General features: G+C 41.0%; 2 protein-coding genes across 2 annotated transcripts in view; both read left to right on the top strand.

Annotated features, from left to right (window-relative positions):
- Positions 1-17,482, top strand: part of LOC307154461 (protein NLRC3-like) — a 143,138-nt gene that overhangs the window by 47,963 nt on the left and 77,693 nt on the right. The window lies entirely within an intron of this gene.
- Positions 5,935-17,482, top strand: part of LOC307154479 (NLR family CARD domain-containing protein 3-like) — a gene marked incomplete at its 3' end in the record, with an annotated part of 72,424 nt that continues 60,876 nt past the window's right edge. Inside the window, exon 1 of the mRNA XM_079864465.1 lies at positions 5,935-6,038. The remainder of the gene's footprint in view (positions 6,039-17,482) is intronic.

Below are 17,482 nucleotides of genomic sequence, written 5' to 3'. Positions count from 1 at the left end.
TCTTATAGATAACAAAACTATCTGAAAAACGATTCACAATGTTTGAAATGAAATAACTGAACTGCAGTTGAGCTGTATTGAGCTTATCTTGTGTTGCGCTGAATTTTAGCTCTAATTAGCTCTTTAAAATCACTCTTTCTACCTGTACCTTTACAGCCTCTGCTTGGGTAAAAAATGCGGAGTTGTTTTTTTTAACCCAAATGCTGGGTTCAGTCTGTTGGGTCATTTTAATGGGTTATTTTGTTTAAATATTTTTACCCTGGTGTTGGGTAGTTTTTCTGTAAAAAGCTGCTGGGTCATCAATTTGTCACGGTTTGTCACGATGGATCTGAAAGATGCATACTTTCATATTCAGATAAACCCTCATCACAGGCCATTTCTGAGATTTGCCTTCGAGGGTCAAGCTTATCAATACACAGTTCTGCCTTTCGGCCTATCCCTAGCACCCCGTACATTCACGAAGTGCATGGATACAGTGCTTTCTCCCCTGAGACATCAGGGAGTGCGCGTGTTGAATTATCACGAGGACTGGCTAGTGCTGGCACAGTCGAGAATCGAGCTAATAGCTCACAGAGATTTGATTCTTGGCCATTTGAAATGCCTGGGTCTCACAATCAATGTTACCAAGAGCAAACTGACCCCCAGCCAGAGCGTAGTCTTTCTGGACACAGTTCTAGACTCTGTGGCGATGACAGCGCGGCTCACGTGAGAGCGCGCGCTCTCTCAGTGAATACGCTAGCAGCCTCGTTCAGAGCGCGTGCCCCTGAGAAAATTTCAGAAACTTCTCGGCCTCATGGCAGCGGCATTGTCAGTACTCTGTATGGACTACTGCGCATGGCTGAAGCGCCGGGTGCCAACCCATGCATGGCATTCAGGCAGCCTGCGCATCATGGTGAATCACGGTTGTTTAAGAGCCCTGGTTCCTTGGCGGGCTCAGGACTGGTACCTCAAGGGTGAGACCATGGGGGTAGTTTCCAGAAGGAAAGTGGTGTTTACAGACGCATCCAGCCTGGGTTGGGGGTGCGCTGCACGAGGGCAAGACTGTCTCCGGCCTCTGGTCGAGCACGGAGCAGAGCTTACACATCATCTGTCTGGAAATGAAAGCGGTTGGTTTGGCCCTGAAAGCATTCCTGTCAAACTTAAAAAGTCACCATGTCCTGGTCCGCACGGACAACATGTCAGTGGTGGCTTACATAATCGCCAAGGCGGCATCAGGTCAGGCAACCTGTATGCCATGGCGAGAGACCTCCTCATATGGGCACAGACCAATCTGAGCTCTCTGAGGGCAATGCATATCCCAGACGTTCAGAATCTGGGCGCGGATATGCTCTCACGGGTATGGCCCCTAAACGGGTACCCAGGGACCTTCCTGGGAAGGTCCTAAATACTATCTCTGAAGCCAGGGCCCCGTCTACTCGGCGCCTATATGCTTTGAAATGGTCAGGTTTTTCCAGCTGGTGCTCGAAAAACTGTGTGAACCCAGAGTCATGTGAGGTATCTGTGATACTCTCCTTACTGCAGGAGCTGTTGGACGCGGGCCGCTCCCCGTCCACGCTCAAAGTATATGTGGCAGCTATTGCAGCGCATCATGCTCTGGTGGCTGGCCAATCAATAGGAAGAAATTATTTGGTGGTGTGGTTTTTGAAGGGTGCTAGGAGAATCAACACCTCCAGACCCCCTTCTGTGCCCCTTTGGGACCTCTCTATGGTCCTGGGGGCTTTAAAGGGCCCGCCGTCTTAAACCTCTCTCGCTAAAGACTGCTCTCCTGTTGGCACTGGCATCTATCAAGCGAGTAGGAGATCTGCAGGCTCTCTCAGTGAGCCCTTCATGTTTGGAGTTTGGTCCAGGTGACACTAAGGTCATCCTCAAACCTAGGCATGGTTATGTACCCTAGGCATGGTTTTGGGCTTGTCTATTGGCTCAGGGGTCCTGAGTTCAGTGGCAACCAGTTACTTCTGGTGCGGCGTTTTGCATGGCGTCCCCACTGCGTATAGCTACGCAATACGAAGTGACCATTCGAAAGGGAACTACTCGGTTACTATCGTAACCTCAGTTCCCTGAGATAGGGAACGAGTATTGCGTAGCCGGCCGCACTGTAGTAACCTGGTGAGTTGTCGCTTCAGTCGTGAAACCTGCTATAATGGCGAATTCGGGGGGCTATTATAGGCTAAGGCCACGCCCCCTTGGGGAGCTCTGACGTGTGACGATGCTCATTGGTTACACGTCAGAGGCGCCCGCGCCATTGGATGTGCAGTTGCTGCAGCACAGCCTATGAGCAAGCCAGACGCTCAATGTGCTAGCTGTGCAGCTGCAAATGCGTTTTACATAAAAGCTTCAGTAAATCGAGGAAAAGGAGTTTCCCCACTGCATGTAGCTACACAATACTCGTTCCCTATCTCAGGGAACTGAGGTTACGATAGTAGTTCATCAATCAGCAGAAAGCGGATGCAAAGCGCAGGTATCCGTACTGTGCACGCTTGTTTATATTTTACATACAGAACATAACTCCTCGTTTAACATAATCTCAGATTTGAATGTGTAAATCTCTGACCAAACAATTAAAATGTTAACTAGCCTAGTATGCAAAAAAAAAAAAAAAAAAAAAAAAAACCCTTGAGCTTTGGTCATCCGAAAAGAGTGTAATTTAAAAGATAAAAAGAGTGTAATGACTTTGATCACTTATTTAGACTTATTTTATTCATTTAATGAGTAGGGCACCATTTTTAATAAAGTCAAATCAGTTTTTATTTTGTAATAAGTAAATACGTCAGTTGAAACAACACATTTTGCCGCACCTGCTGACGTATTTGTGTAATATGGAAAAATGGTCACTGAACAAATCAGTGAACGAATCAGAACGAATCATTTTGGTGAACGAACTAAAAGTGAACGAGTCTCTGGAAAGAATCAAAATTTCCACCACTACAGCGCAGCATCAGTTGGCCAAAAGAAAGTTCGGTTCAGAGACGGTGTTATCTCGCATGCGCAGTCTCTCCAGCTCGTCGGTTCTCTGTATCGAACGTGTCTGCAAGAAACAGTTCTCGGTTCTGTACTGGTGATCCGAGAACTGCTGCAACAACCAGTTCTTGACTCGAGAACCGTAGCATATACCTGTGTGTGCTGAGCTGAGAACTGCTGAAACCTTACAATAGCCTTCAGTCGACAAAACTGAAAACTCGATGCATGTCTCCAGTATGTTTAATACGTTATGTTTCGATTAACACATTATAAATATTTACTTTGCACCCTTAAAACCTTGGCAAGAGCTTACATCAAAAATGTATATCAACTTACTTAGAAATTAAATGATCTGTTCCAGAAAATAATGTTTTAGTATAATAATAAATGTTTAGTTTTACAATCCATTCATTGTGTTTCCAATCTTTAAAATAATACAGTGAAAAGGCAGTAGCCTATGTGATAAACATGTTTCTAACATGTTTTATTTTGTTACACTTAATGTTCAATAAAATACTTAAGAAACATGCATTTCATCCCTCTGAAAAAATTGCACGCATGCTCAGCTCATCAGCTCATCGGTTCTCCGTATCGAACATGTCCGAAAGAAACAGTTCTCGGTTCTGTACTGGTGATCCGAGAACAGCTGTACCTGTACGTTCGGTAGTGCGCGCATGCTCAGTATCAACTGCTCATGCTTATCACTTCTCTCAGCACAACATGTCTCAGTTCAGTGAACTGTTGGATTTACTGGAGTAATGCCTACTCCGGGATATTGGTTTATTTCGAGTCGGAGGGACTGCCAGGACTCAGGCATGTCCGAAACAGTGAGTAACTTTAGTAACTAGTGGATCAGTGCTGACGCAAGACGCGAACTGTTTCGAACGATTCAGTCCGATTTAGTGTACTGGTTCGACCAGTTCACTAAAAAGAACCGGTTCAAAAGAACGATTCGTCCACGAACCGGACATCACTACCAAGTATATCTTTGATAAACAACACTGCTAGATTTTCTGAAGAATCAAATGACTTCTATTATGAATAAAACAGACTTAAATCCACAAGTCCTATATAATAAAAACATTAGACACTGAATAAGATCAGGGATTCAGGCAATTACATGATGATATCGTCATCATCATTAATAAACTACTAACATCTCATGAACTCACTTTCTCATGGCTTTTTTAGCTACAACACGTGCTTTATAAACACACAGTTATAGCAGCCAGAGAAATATTTATATTAAAGAGTCAAGGGTCAAGAGCACAACTAAAGCAAACGCTAACCACCATCATGGTGACTTTAAAATGCAAAATATGATTTCATTAAACTGGAAATTAAAGAAAGTAAATCTGGTTAGTTTTAAGTGAAGCTGGTAATAAGTGTACGGCCATGCATTTCACCTTTTTGTTTGGCAAAATGACATCAGCAGAGGTCAAAATCTTGACATCAAATTGACCTCGACACTTTGACGTCAATATGACTTTAATTTTTGACCTATTTTGTGACGTAATTTTGACATCAATGTGATGTCATATTGATGTTAAATTGACATCAAATGCCCACTGGGAAGTTGTGCCCTTTTAAAGTGACCCTGATTCTTTGATGCTTATCGTACATTGTGTTTAAAGGGATACTCCACTTTTTTGGAAATAGGCTCATTTTACAACTCCCCCAGAGTTAAACAGTTGAGCATAGCTCCCCAGCAGGCGTAATGATATGACGCAGCACCTGATAATAGTCCCCAGCTCTGTAGCCATCAGGCGGCAGGCGCTGCGTCATATCACTACGCCTGCAGGACTCATGGTACGGCAGCAAAGTTTCTTGATTATTACGCAGGAATGAGAGTATAGTTCCTAGCCATATCAGCCTAGAAAATCGCAACTTTTCATTTTCCTTCGGTCTTAGTACACGATGTAACTACAGAAGAGTCAAGTTTTAAATAGGAAAAATATCTAAACTCTTTGGTAATTTTTTTGAGAGAGATGCTAATGGTCTTGTCCGATTCAATGATCTATGCTAAGCTATGCTAAAAGTGGTACCGCCAGACCCGGAGATCGGCTGAATAGATTTGAAAACGGTAAAACTCAACTGTTTAACTCTGGGGGAGTTGTAAAATGACCCTATTTCCAAAAAAAGTGAAGCATCCCTTTAACTGATTGAAATCGTGCCATTATCTTTTCCTTCTCTCTTTCTTTCTTTACTTTTATTATGTGTATATAATGCTTAATTTATTTGTGTGTAGCCTACCCGTAGTTTCCTTTATTAAACCATATCCACGCTTTATTGTTTCTGTGTCTGCCGCTCACAAATCAAGTTACTTAAACATTTTTGATTTTGCCACACTATTACCCTGCTACAGTAAACATTAGGGAGAAGTTATTCTTTCTTGGGTAGGAAGATAATTTATTTCCTAGAATCGAAAACTGATTATGCTGTCTGTTCGGTGGACAAACTTATTAAATACTTGTAATATTAATTCAATTGTGAAACGAATCCAAATATTTATAATTAATTATAATTCATTGTAATTAATTATACATATTTTCCTTTTGAGCTAATTTGCTAGAACTGACACACTGATATCCCATTCTGCTCCACTGTAAACAGGTAAAACACACACGTTTGCATATGTGGTTAACAGGGACTTTCCATAGGTTTTTATACTGAGCTAATCACATTTTCTATCCCCTAACCCAAAACCAACTCATCACAGAAAACCCATGATTTTTTTTTAAGACATTTAGATTACAAGGACAGGAGGATCCGTTTTATTATACACATTTGTGTCCTCATAAATACCAGTACGCACGCACGCACGCACGCACGCACACACACACACACACACACACACACACACACACACAGGTATCAAATTACAGTCCAATTGAATGACGCTCTGCGCCATGTAGGAAGTACTTCTGTTTTGCATATCAATGGATTTAAAGTAAACAAGACACACCTTTACCAGGTACAAAACACACGGTAGAAACGAAATGAATAAAGTAGGAAGAGAAGAGACGCCATTCCTGGCTTTAAACCTACTCTGGGTGTTTAAAACAGTCACATATTTTGAGGTAAGTTTAGCCTACAGCTCATCCATAATGTAACCATGCATCGTATTAAAATGCGTTATTTTCTGTTATTTATGTTTGTTCTCTTCTTTGCGTGGAATTTGAAACATGCAACACCCAAAATGATGGAAACATTGATGGAATTCATTTTCACGTTTAACGTGTTTAAATATAATGCCTACTTTTGATATAATGCGATCTTTGTTTTATATAGGCCGCCTAAGTATTGAAAACATAAACTGAAAGATGTCGTGTAGGCTATTTATATATGCCTACGAATATTTTAAGATCATGTACATAAAATAAGGAAAGATATTTCTCTAAATGGACACATTTTTTTCTTTTTGAACTGTAGCCTAGTTAAAGTGTGGTAAATTCAGCACAGTGCAAAAGCAGTGCTGATCTGAGTCCAAATTAACTCTTTATCAAACTACTAAAAGTACTAAAGACTGATAAATTACCTTCTTAAAATACATGTAAATTATCAAAAAGGTAGGCCTACATTTATTTCAAACTTCCTGCATCACACATTGCTGTAGCAAACATTTAAAACTGAATCAACAGGTAGGCTAGTTTAATTTTAATTATAGATAACATTTTCTTATAGATAACAAAACTATCTGAAAAACGATTCACAATGTTTGAAATGAAATAACTGTACTGCAGTTGAGCTGTATTGAGCTTATCTTGTGTTGCGCTGAATTTTAGCTCTAATTAGCTCTTTAAAATCACTCTTTCTACCTGTACCTTTACAGCCTCTGCTTGGGTTTTACATTAATAAAAAATGCTGAGTTGTTGTTTTTTTTAACCCAAATGCTGGGTTCAGTCTGTTGGGTCATTTTAATGGGTTATTTTTTTAAATATTTTTACCCTGGTGTTGGGTAGTTTTTCTGTAAAAAGCTGCTGGGTCATCAATTTGTCACGGTTTGTCACGATGGATCTGAAAGATGCATACTTTCATATTCAGATAAACCCTCATCACAGGCCATTTTTGAGATTTGCCTTCGAGGGTCAAGCTTATCAATACACAGTTCTGCCTTTCGGCCTATCCCTAGCACCCCGTACATTCACAAAGTGCATGGATACAGTGCTTTGTCCCCTGAGACATCAGGGAGTGCACGTGTTGAATTATCACGAGGACTGGCTAGTGCTGGCACAGTCGAGAACCGAGCTAATAGCTCACAGAGATTTGATTCTCGGCCATTTGAAATGCCTGGGTCTCACAATCAATGTTACCAAGAGCAAACTGACCCCCAGCCAGAGCGTAGTCTTTCTGGGCACAGTTCTAGACTCTGTGGCGATGACAGTGCGGCTCACGTGAGAGCGCGCGCTCTCTCAGTGAATACGCTAGCAGCCTCGTTCAGAGCCCCTGAGCTCTGAGAAATTTTCAGAAACTTTCAGAAACTTCTCGGCCTCATGGCAGCGGCATTGTCAGTACTCTGTATGGACTACTGCGCATGGCTGAAGCGCCGGGTGCCAACCCATGCATGGCATTCAGGCAGCCCTGCGCATCATGGTGAATCACGGTTGTTTAAGAGCCCTGGTTCCTTGGCGGGCTCAGGACTGGTACCTCAAGGGTGAGACCATGGGGGTAGTTTCCAGAAGGAAAGTGGTGTTTACAGACGCATCCAGCCTGGGTTGGGGGTGCGCTGCACGAGGGCAAGACTGTCTCCGGCCTCTGGTCGAGCACGGAGCAGAGCTTACACATCAACTGTCTGGAAATGAAAGCGGTTGGTTTAGCCCTGAAAGCATTCCTGTCAAACTTAAAAAGTCACCATGTCCTGGTCCGCACGGACAACATGTCAGTGGTGGCTTACATAAATCGCCAAGGCGGCATCAGGTCAGGCAACCTGTATGCCATGGCGAGAGACCTCCTCATATGGGCACAGACCAATCTGAGCTCTCTGAGGGCAATGCATATCCCGGACGTTCAGAATCTGGGCGCGGATATGCTCTCATGGGTATGGCCCCTAAACGGGTACCCAGGGACCTTCCTGAGAAGGTCCTAAATACTATCTCTGAAGCCAGGGCCCCGTCTACTCGGCGCCTATATGCTTTGAAATGGTCAGGTTTTTCCAGCTGGTGCTCGAAAAACTGTGTGAACCCAGAGTCATGTGAGGTATCTGTGATACTCTCCTTACTGCAGGAGCTGTTGGACGCGGGCCGCTCCCCGTCCACGCTCAAAGTATATGTGGCAGCTATTGCAGCGCATCATGCTCTGGTGGCTGGCCAATCAATAGGAAGAAATTATTTGGTGGTGCGGTTTTTGAAGGGTGCTAGGAGAATCAACCCCTCCAGACCCCCTTCTGTGCCCCTTTGGGACCTCTCTATGGTCCTGGGGGCTTTAAAGGGCCCTCCGTCTTAAACCTCTCTCACTAAAGACTGCTCTCCTGTTGGCACTGGCATCTATCAGGCGAGTAGGAGATCTGCAGGCTCTCTCAGTGAGCCCTTCATGTTTGGAGTTTGGTCCAGGTGACACTAAGGTCATCCTCAAACCTAGGCATGGATATGTACCCAAAGTGCTCTCAACGCCGTTCAGTGCACAGGTCTTTACATTATTAGCTCTTCCCCCTTCTGCTGAGGATGGGGAGGTTAATTTTCTCTGCCCTGTCAGAGCACTGAGAATCTATCTGGAGCGTTCTGCGTCTTTTAGACAGTCAAAACAGCTTTTTGTCTGCTTTGGTGGCCGATCCAAGGGTGATCCAGTCACTAAGCAAAGAGTGTGTAGATGGATTGTGGACGCCATATCTATGGCTTATGCCTCGGTGGGTCAAGTTTGCCCCATAGGTATTAAGGCCCATTCGACTAGAGGCATGGCTTTGTCGTGGGCTTGGTCATCTGGCTTTCCCATTCAAGATATTTGTGATGCGGCCGGCTGGTCCTCGCCTTCCACAATTATGAAATTTTATAACATGGAAGTGCCTTCTCTACAAGCGAAGGTATTTTCGGTATGATAAAGGCCCGACGGTGTCTGGTCTTGTCTACATTGTTACAGTGCAAAACCATTCATACACATATATAAAACCTGCTTGCTGGTTATATTGTATTATGCTGATAGCCCCGACGGTGTCTAGGTTCATTAGTATATTATGTTGGTATTGTTACTGACACATATATATTTATAAGACCCGCTGGTGTGATATATATAATGGTTTAGGGCTTGTCTATTGGCTCAGGGGTCCTGAGTTCAGTGGTAACCAGTTACTTCTGGTGCGGCGTTTTGCATGGCCTCCCCACTGCGTATAGCTACGCAATACCGAAGTGACCATTCGAAAGGGAACTACTTGGTTACTATCGTAACCTCAGTTCCCTGAGATAGGGAACGAGTATTGCGTAGCCGGCCGCACTGTAGTAACCTGGTGAGTTGTCGCTTCAGTCGTGAAACCTGCTATAATGGCGAATTCGGGGGGCTATTATAGGCTAAGGCCACGCCCCCTTGGGGAGCTCTGACGTGTGACGATGCTCATTGGTTACACGTCAGAGGCGCCCGCGCCATTGGATGTGCAGTTGCTGAAGCACAGCCTATGAGCAAGCCAGACGCTCAATGTGCTAGCTGTGCAGCTGCAAATGCGTTTTACATAAAAGCTTCAGTAAATCGAACTGAGGTTACAATAGTAACCGAGTAGTTCATCAATCAGCAGAAAGCGGATGCAAAGCGTGGTATCCGTACTGTGCACGCTTGTTTATATTTTACATACAGAACATAACTCCTTGTTTAACATAATCTCAGATTTGAATGTGTAAATCTCTGACCAAACAATTAAAATGTTAACTAGCCTAGTATGCAAAAAAAAAAAAAAAAAAAAAAAAAAAACCCTTGTGCATTGGTCATCCGAAAAGAGTGTAATTTAAAAGATAAAAAGAGTGTAATGACTTTGATCACTTATTTAGACTTACTTTATTCATTTAATGAGTAGGGCACCATTTTTAATAAAGTCAAATCAGTTTTTATTTTGTAATAAGTAAATACGTCAGTTGAAAAAACACATTTTGCCGCACCTGCTGACGTATTTGTGTAATATGGAAAAATGGTCACTGAACAAATCAGTGAACGAATCAGAACGAATCATTTTGGTGAACGAACTAAAAGTGAACGAGTCTCTGGAAAGAATCAAAATTTCCACCACTACAGCGCAGCATCAGTTGGCCAAAAGAAAGTTCGGTTCAGAGACGGTGTTATCTCGCATGCGCAGTCTCTCCAGCTCGTCGGTTCTCTGTATCGAACGTGTCTGCAAGAAACAGTTCTCGGTTCTGTACTGGTGATCCGAGAACTGCTGCAACAACCAGTTCTTGACTCGAGAACCATAGCATATACCTGTGTGTGCTGAGCTGAGAACTGCTGAAACCTTACAATAGCCTTCAGTCGACAAAACTGAAAACTCGATGCATGTCTCCAGTATGTTTAATACGTTATGTTTTGATTAACACATTATAAATATTTACTTTGCACCCTTAAAACCTTGACAAGAGTTTACATCAAAAATGTATATCAACTTACTTAGAAATTAAATGATCTGTTCCAGAAAATAATGTTTTAGTATAATAATAAATGTTTAGTTTTACAATCCATTCATTGTGTTTCCAATCTTTAAAATAATACAGTGAAAAGGCAGTAGCCTATGTGATAAACATGTTTCTAACATGTTTTATTTTGTTACACTTAATGTTCAATAAAATACTTAAGAAACATGCATTTCATCCCTCTGAAAAAATTGCACGCATGCTCAGCTCATCAGCTCATCGGTTCTCCGTATCGAACATGTCCGAAAGAAACAGTTCTCGGTTCTGTACTGGTGATCCGAGAACAGCTGTACCTGTACGTTCGGTAGTGCGCGCATGCTCAGTATCAACTGCTCATGCTTATCACTTCTCTCAGCACAACATGTCTCAGTTCAGTGAACTGTTGGATTTACTGGAGTAACATATATGCCTACTCCGGGATATTGGTTTATTTCGAGTCGGAGGGACTGTCAGGACTCAGGCATGTCCGAAACAGTGAGTAACTTTAGTAACTTGTGGATCAGTGCTGACGCAAGACGCGAACTGTTTCGAACGATTCAGTCCGATTTAGTGTACTGGTTCGACCAGTTCACTAAAAAGAACCGGTTCAAAAGAACGATTCGTCCACGAACCAGACATCACTACCAAGTATATCTTTGATAAACAACACTGTAACGTAAATAACTGTAACGTAAATATATCTGACTCTGGGTCAATGCGAATTAGCTCAAGAATATAGGGAATTTTGGAAATACTACTAATCATAACTCATGGTCATAATTCATAAATCGCATATACATTTACTTTATCAATTTTCGAGATTACCTTGTTCTGTAACTGGTCTGGTCATCAGTCATTCGTCCAGTGAATAAATGTAAGATTATCACAGTTAAGAAGGGGTATCCCTGTTTACAAACTCCAAGAAAGTTTATCTTCTGGCCACGAACATAAAACTTTCTGAGTTTATGAATTAAAACTACTCAAAGTAGTCTATAATATCGAGGGTGTAGCTTAATTAGATCTTTTTGCATTTCATGGACTTCATAAAGGTGGGTTTTCAAACACAGAGACAGTCAAAGTATGAATGGGTTTTAATAAACGTAAAACTAGAGATTACATGAGCTACAACTATAAACGTACGTAAAAATGCAAACAATAAAACAAACAAACATTTAAACAAACAAGAACATAAGAAATAACATGATCAGAGTGAATGAAATGAAAGACAGAAAATAAGGAGAGAGAGAGAAGATGAGCGAGGGGAGCGAGGGGAAAGTGAAAGCAAAATGAACGATCAGAGTGAGAGAGAGAGAGAGATCGGAGAGAGAGAGAGAGAGAGAGAGAGAGAGCGAGACAGAAGAAGAGCCTGGCAACTTATTACAAACAAATAACCCTTTTGAGAGACACCTAGGTTCAGCTTTAAAATATGTCAGATACTTGCAGTTTGAGGCACTCTTTTGTGGAGCTGAGAAAAAGGAATCTGTGTGTCCCTTTTAGAGCTGAGCTGCGTGTCCTGGTTTCTTCCGGAGTTGTGTAGCGGGAAGATTTGAAGGTTCACTTAAACGTAACGTTACCGAGAATGATTCAGGCTAAGTTCATTCAGCTTGTGAATGAACAGAGGCGAATAGGAAAACAAAACTAGACTATAGAAAATATACAAAGAAATAAAAGAGAAGAGAAGCAGGCCGAAGCCGGTCCGGACTTGGGTTTCCAAAGTTTCTGAAGGAGTCGAAGGAGGTAGAAGAGAGAGAGGAAACTGAAGGTTTGGACTTTTATCAGTGTCCCGTGAGCAGTGTCCCACATCCCCTTTTTCGTGGGGGACGAATCATCTTAGAGCATTTCGAAAGGGAAAAGTTTCTCTGTCCAGTGGACGACGCCCACTGGAATGAGTCATGAGGAGATTTAACTTGAGAAGATTTGCTCAAGACATATGAAATGTATAAAACAATGCACATTACTGCATTCTGCTATCGGAATTCCACTCCGTTAGCTGGAGAGGATTACAGAGATATCAAAAATAGAATATAGACGTTGTAGCAATGCAAAGATACATTATTATGCATTAGTATAGGCATTTGCAGTTTGATTACTGTTACAATAGGACATATATGTTTTCCTATGGTTTACACACACCTCTTAACCCAAAAAGGGATATTTTTGGTACATTTAAGAGTGACTTTATGGGTAAAAAGTCCTTTTCTGTAGTGGGTTTCTGCGTGTGTTTGTGCATGATTGTGTGTGTGTGTGTCTGTTGCATCCCGTGGTACGCGTACCACGTGAGGGGTTTAATTTGTAAATGGCACTCAGCAAAGACAAAGGTAGTTCTGTGGACAAATTCACTGAACAGCCTGATGCGTCAGATAGTCCTAGACAACTGAATGGAGCCAGTCTCGTAATTTGCCTTCATTACACAAAGAACAAACGTTAGACACAGCAAAGGGGTTGTTGTCGCAGCACGTGATAGTTTGAGAAACAACAGGGGCCTGTTCGTTGATTTCATCAAGTCGTCGTAAAACATTAACCAGCGGCCTGCTTGTAGACACTTGTAGCCATTGTAGCCAGTCAATTAGGGCTTCCTGCATTTGGACATGTATGTGTTCATATTCAGTCAGCATGAGAAGAACAATCAGGATTCGCTACTTCAGAACATCTGACCGGACAGACTGTCAGTGTCGTTACAATACTGCTAGATTTGCTGAAGAATCAAATGACTTCTATTATGAATAAAACAGACTTAAATCCACAAGTCCTATATAATAAAAACATTAGACACTGAATAAGATCAGGGATTCAGGCAATTACATGATGATATCGTCATCATCATTAATAAACTACTAACATCTCATGAACTCACTTTCTCATGGCTTTTTTAGCTACAACACGTGCTTTATAAACACACAGTTATAGCAGCCAGAGAAATATTTATATTAAAGAGTCAAGGGTCAAGAGCACAACTAAAGCAAACGCTAACCACCATCATGGTGACTTTAAAATGCAAAATATGATTGAATTAAACTGGAAATTAAAGAAAGTAAATCTGGTTAGTTTTAAGTGAAGCTGGTAATAAGTGTACGGCCATGCATTTCACCTTTTTGTTTGGCAAAATGACATCAGCAGAGGTCAAAATCTTGACATCAAATTGACCTCGACACTTTGACGTCAATATGACTTTAATTTTTGACCTATTTTGTGACGTAATTTTGACATCAATGTGATGTCATATTGATGTTAAATTGACATCAAATGCCCACTGGGAAGTTGTGCCCTTTTAAAGTGACCCTGATTCTTTGATGCTTATCGTACATTGTGTTTAAAGGGATACTCCACTTTTTTGGAAATAGGCTCATTTTACAACTCCCCCAGAGTTAAACAGTTGAGCATAGCTCCCCAGCAGGCGTAATGATATGACGCAGCACCTGATAATAGTCCCCAGCTCTGTAGCCATCAGGCGGCAGGCGCTGCGTCATATCACTACGCCTGCAGGACTCATGGTACGGCAGCAAAGTTTCTTGATTATTACGCAGGAATGAGAGTATAGGCTATGTGCACAAGCGTCGCGACGAACTTCCGCTATTGTCAGAAGTTGGCATATCAGTTTCCGGTTTACGACTGTCTTCATCGGCATCCGCTATAAACAAACAAGATGAGTGCTGCTGTTGTACGAAATAAAGAGATATAATGTGCGTGACACATCTAAGTTTCTAAGAACTGTAGGTGGATCTAACGGCCGTTTCACACATACTCCGTGTGCCGTGTGTGTGTGTGTGTGTGTGTGTGCGTGTGCGGTGCAGGAGCAGCACGCGCTATAGTGCTTCACATATGATGCGTTTGCAGTGAATAACTGATTCACGGCAGTACCACAAACACTTACTATTTTTATTTAAAATCCAGAAGTTACGCTGCAACTTTTATTTAAAAAAAGTTTTGTCAGCATTGCGATTCTCTTTGTACACATATACACTCTTTAATGGACGCATGCACGTTTAAGCACAATTTAAACAACGTAGGGCTATTATTCCATGCATACTTAAGTTGCTCAAGCAAGTGGCCAAATTTTTAACTGTAAATTGACAAAAACAGTCGACTCTCATGTCTTTTCTTTTCCATTTAAATTTTAATCGGCTTTTAATGTCATAGGTATGACTTAATGTCATGATTTCTGCTTAGTATGTCATTTTCAACTGCATTATTATGAATATGCAAGTCAAAGTTTTGACTTTTCATCTCATAATTATGGATTAGTATATCATAATATCGTCTTTTTATGTCATATTTTTATTGATGTTTTTTTATGTGGTGAAAATGGGCTTTCATACTATTTTAAAAATCTATATATTTCAATTAGGGCTGTGCAGCAGTTAATCGCATCCAGAATAAAAGTTTGTGTTTACATAATATATGTGTGTGTACTGTGTATAATTATTTTGTATATATAAATACACACATGCATGTATGCATGCGTTCGCTCATAATAGAATGCAAAGGTTTTGTGAGCGAAATTGAAGCTCAAATGGCTGTTAGCGACTTGAAGCAGAGCAAAGTGGCACACAGCAGTGCTCCTTATACGTACCCATGCTAACAGGTTAGAGCTTTCACACTGCACGCGGTTGCAGTCCGTCGATCCATTCCAGGTGCGGCAAATATACAGCATACAGAAGTGCAGAGATCGTTTCCACACAGAGTCTATTTTTGCTGTGCTGCAAACGCTGAATTAAAGTGACAGCGCATGTTTCGTGGTCAAAATGAACAAAGATTGACCTGAAAATGTAGTAATTTCACCATGAATGGGTTTAATTAAATAAAATGTAGTAATCTCACCATAAATGCATTTAATTATATAGGCCTATTATTTTTCAGTCATCTTTTTACTTTTAGAGGACCGGGGTAAAGCAAGGCGACATAATAACACTCGTCTCATTCGTGGAGATGGAAAAACAAGTTCTTTGTGACATGCAAGATTTATTTTATTAAAATTTAAATGGAAAAGAAAAGACATGAGAGTCGACTGTTTTTGTCAATTTACAGTTAAATATTTGGCCACTTGCTTGAGCAACTTAATAAGTATGCATGGAATAATAGCCCTACGTTGTTTAAATTGTGCTTAAACGTGCATGCGTCCATTAAAGAGTGTATATGTGTACAAAGAGAATCGCAATGCTGACAAAACGTTTTTTAAATAAAAGTTGCAGAGTAACTTCTGGATTTTAAATAAAAATAGTAAGTGTTTGTGGTACTGCCGTGAATCAGTTATTCACTGCAAACGCATCATATGTGAAGCACTATAGCGCGTGCTGCTCCTGCACCGCACACGCACACACACACACACACACACACACACGGCACACGGAGTATGTGTGAAACGGCCGTTAGATCCACCTACAGTTCTTAGAAACTTAGATGTGTCACGCACATTATATCTCTTTATTTCGTACAACAGCAGCACTCATCTTGTTTGTTTATAGCGGATGCCGATGAAGACAGTCGTAAACCGGAAACTGATATGCCAACTTCTGACAATAGCGGAAGTTCGTCGCGACGCTTGTGCACATAGCCCATAGTTCCTAGCCATATCAGCCTAGAAAATCGCAACTTTTCATTTTCCTTCGGTCTTAGTACACGATGTAACTACAGAGAGTCAAGTTTTAAATAGGAAAAATATCTAAACTCTTTGGTAATTTTTTTGAGAGAGATGCTAATGGTCTTGTCCGATTCAATGATCTATGCTAAGCTATGCTAAAAGTGGTACCGCCAGACCCGGAGATCGGCTGAATAGATTTGAAAACGGTAAAACTCAACTGTTTAACTCTGGGGGAGTTGTAAAATGACCCTATTTCCAAAAAAAGTGAAGCATCCCTTTAACTGATTGAAATCTTGCCATTATCTTTTCCTTCTCTCTTTCTTTCTTTACTTTTATTATGTGTATATAATGCTTAATTTATTTGTGTGTAGCCTACCCGTAGTTTCCTTTATTAAACCATATCCACGCTTTATTGTTTCTGTGTCTGCCGCTCACAAATCAAGTTACTTAAACATTTTTGATTTTGCCACACTATTACCCTGCTACAGTAAACATTAGGGAGAAGTTATTCTTTCTTGGGTAGGAAGATAATTTATTTCCTAGAATCGAAAACTGATTATGCTGTCTTTTCGGTGGACAAACTTATTAAATACTTGTAATATTAATTCAATTGTGAAACGAATCCAAATATTTATAATTAATTATAATTCATTGTAATTAATTATACATATTTTCCTTTTGAGCTAATTTGCTAGAACTGACACACTGATATCCCATTCTGCTCCACTGTAAACAGGTAAAACACACACGTTTGCATATGTGGTTAACAGGGACTTTCCATAGGTTTTTATACTGAGCTAATCACATTTTCTATCCCCTAACCCAAAACCAACTCATCACAGAAAACCCATGATTTTTCTTTAAGACATTTAGATTACAAGGACACAGGAGGATCCGTTTTATTATACACATTTGTGTCCTCATAAATACCAGTACGCACACACGCACGCACGCACACACACACACACACACACACACACACACAGGTATCAAATTACAGTCCAATTGAATGACGCTCTGCGCCATGTAGGAAGTACTTCTGTTTTGCATATCAATGGATTTAAAGTAAACAAGACACACCTTTACCAGGTACAAAACACACGGTAGAAACGAAATGAATAAAGTAGGAAGAGAAGAGACGCCATTCCTGGCTTTAAACCTGCTCTGGGTGTTTAAAACAGTCGCATATTTTGAGGTAAGTTTAGCCTACAGCTCATCCATAATGTAACCATGCATCGTATTAAAATGCGTTATTTTCTGTTATTTATGTTTGTTCTCTTCTTTACGTCGAATTTGAAACATGCAACACCCAAAATGATGGAAACATTGATGGAATTCATTTTCACGTTTAACGTGTTTAAATATAATG

Source organism: Squalius cephalus (assembly GCF_949319135.1).
Source record: "Squalius cephalus genome assembly, chromosome: 2".
Classification (NCBI taxonomy): Eukaryota; Metazoa; Chordata; class Actinopteri; order Cypriniformes; family Leuciscidae; genus Squalius; species Squalius cephalus.
Note: the sequence above shows the minus strand (reverse complement) of the source record. Positions and strands in the feature narration are given on the sequence as shown.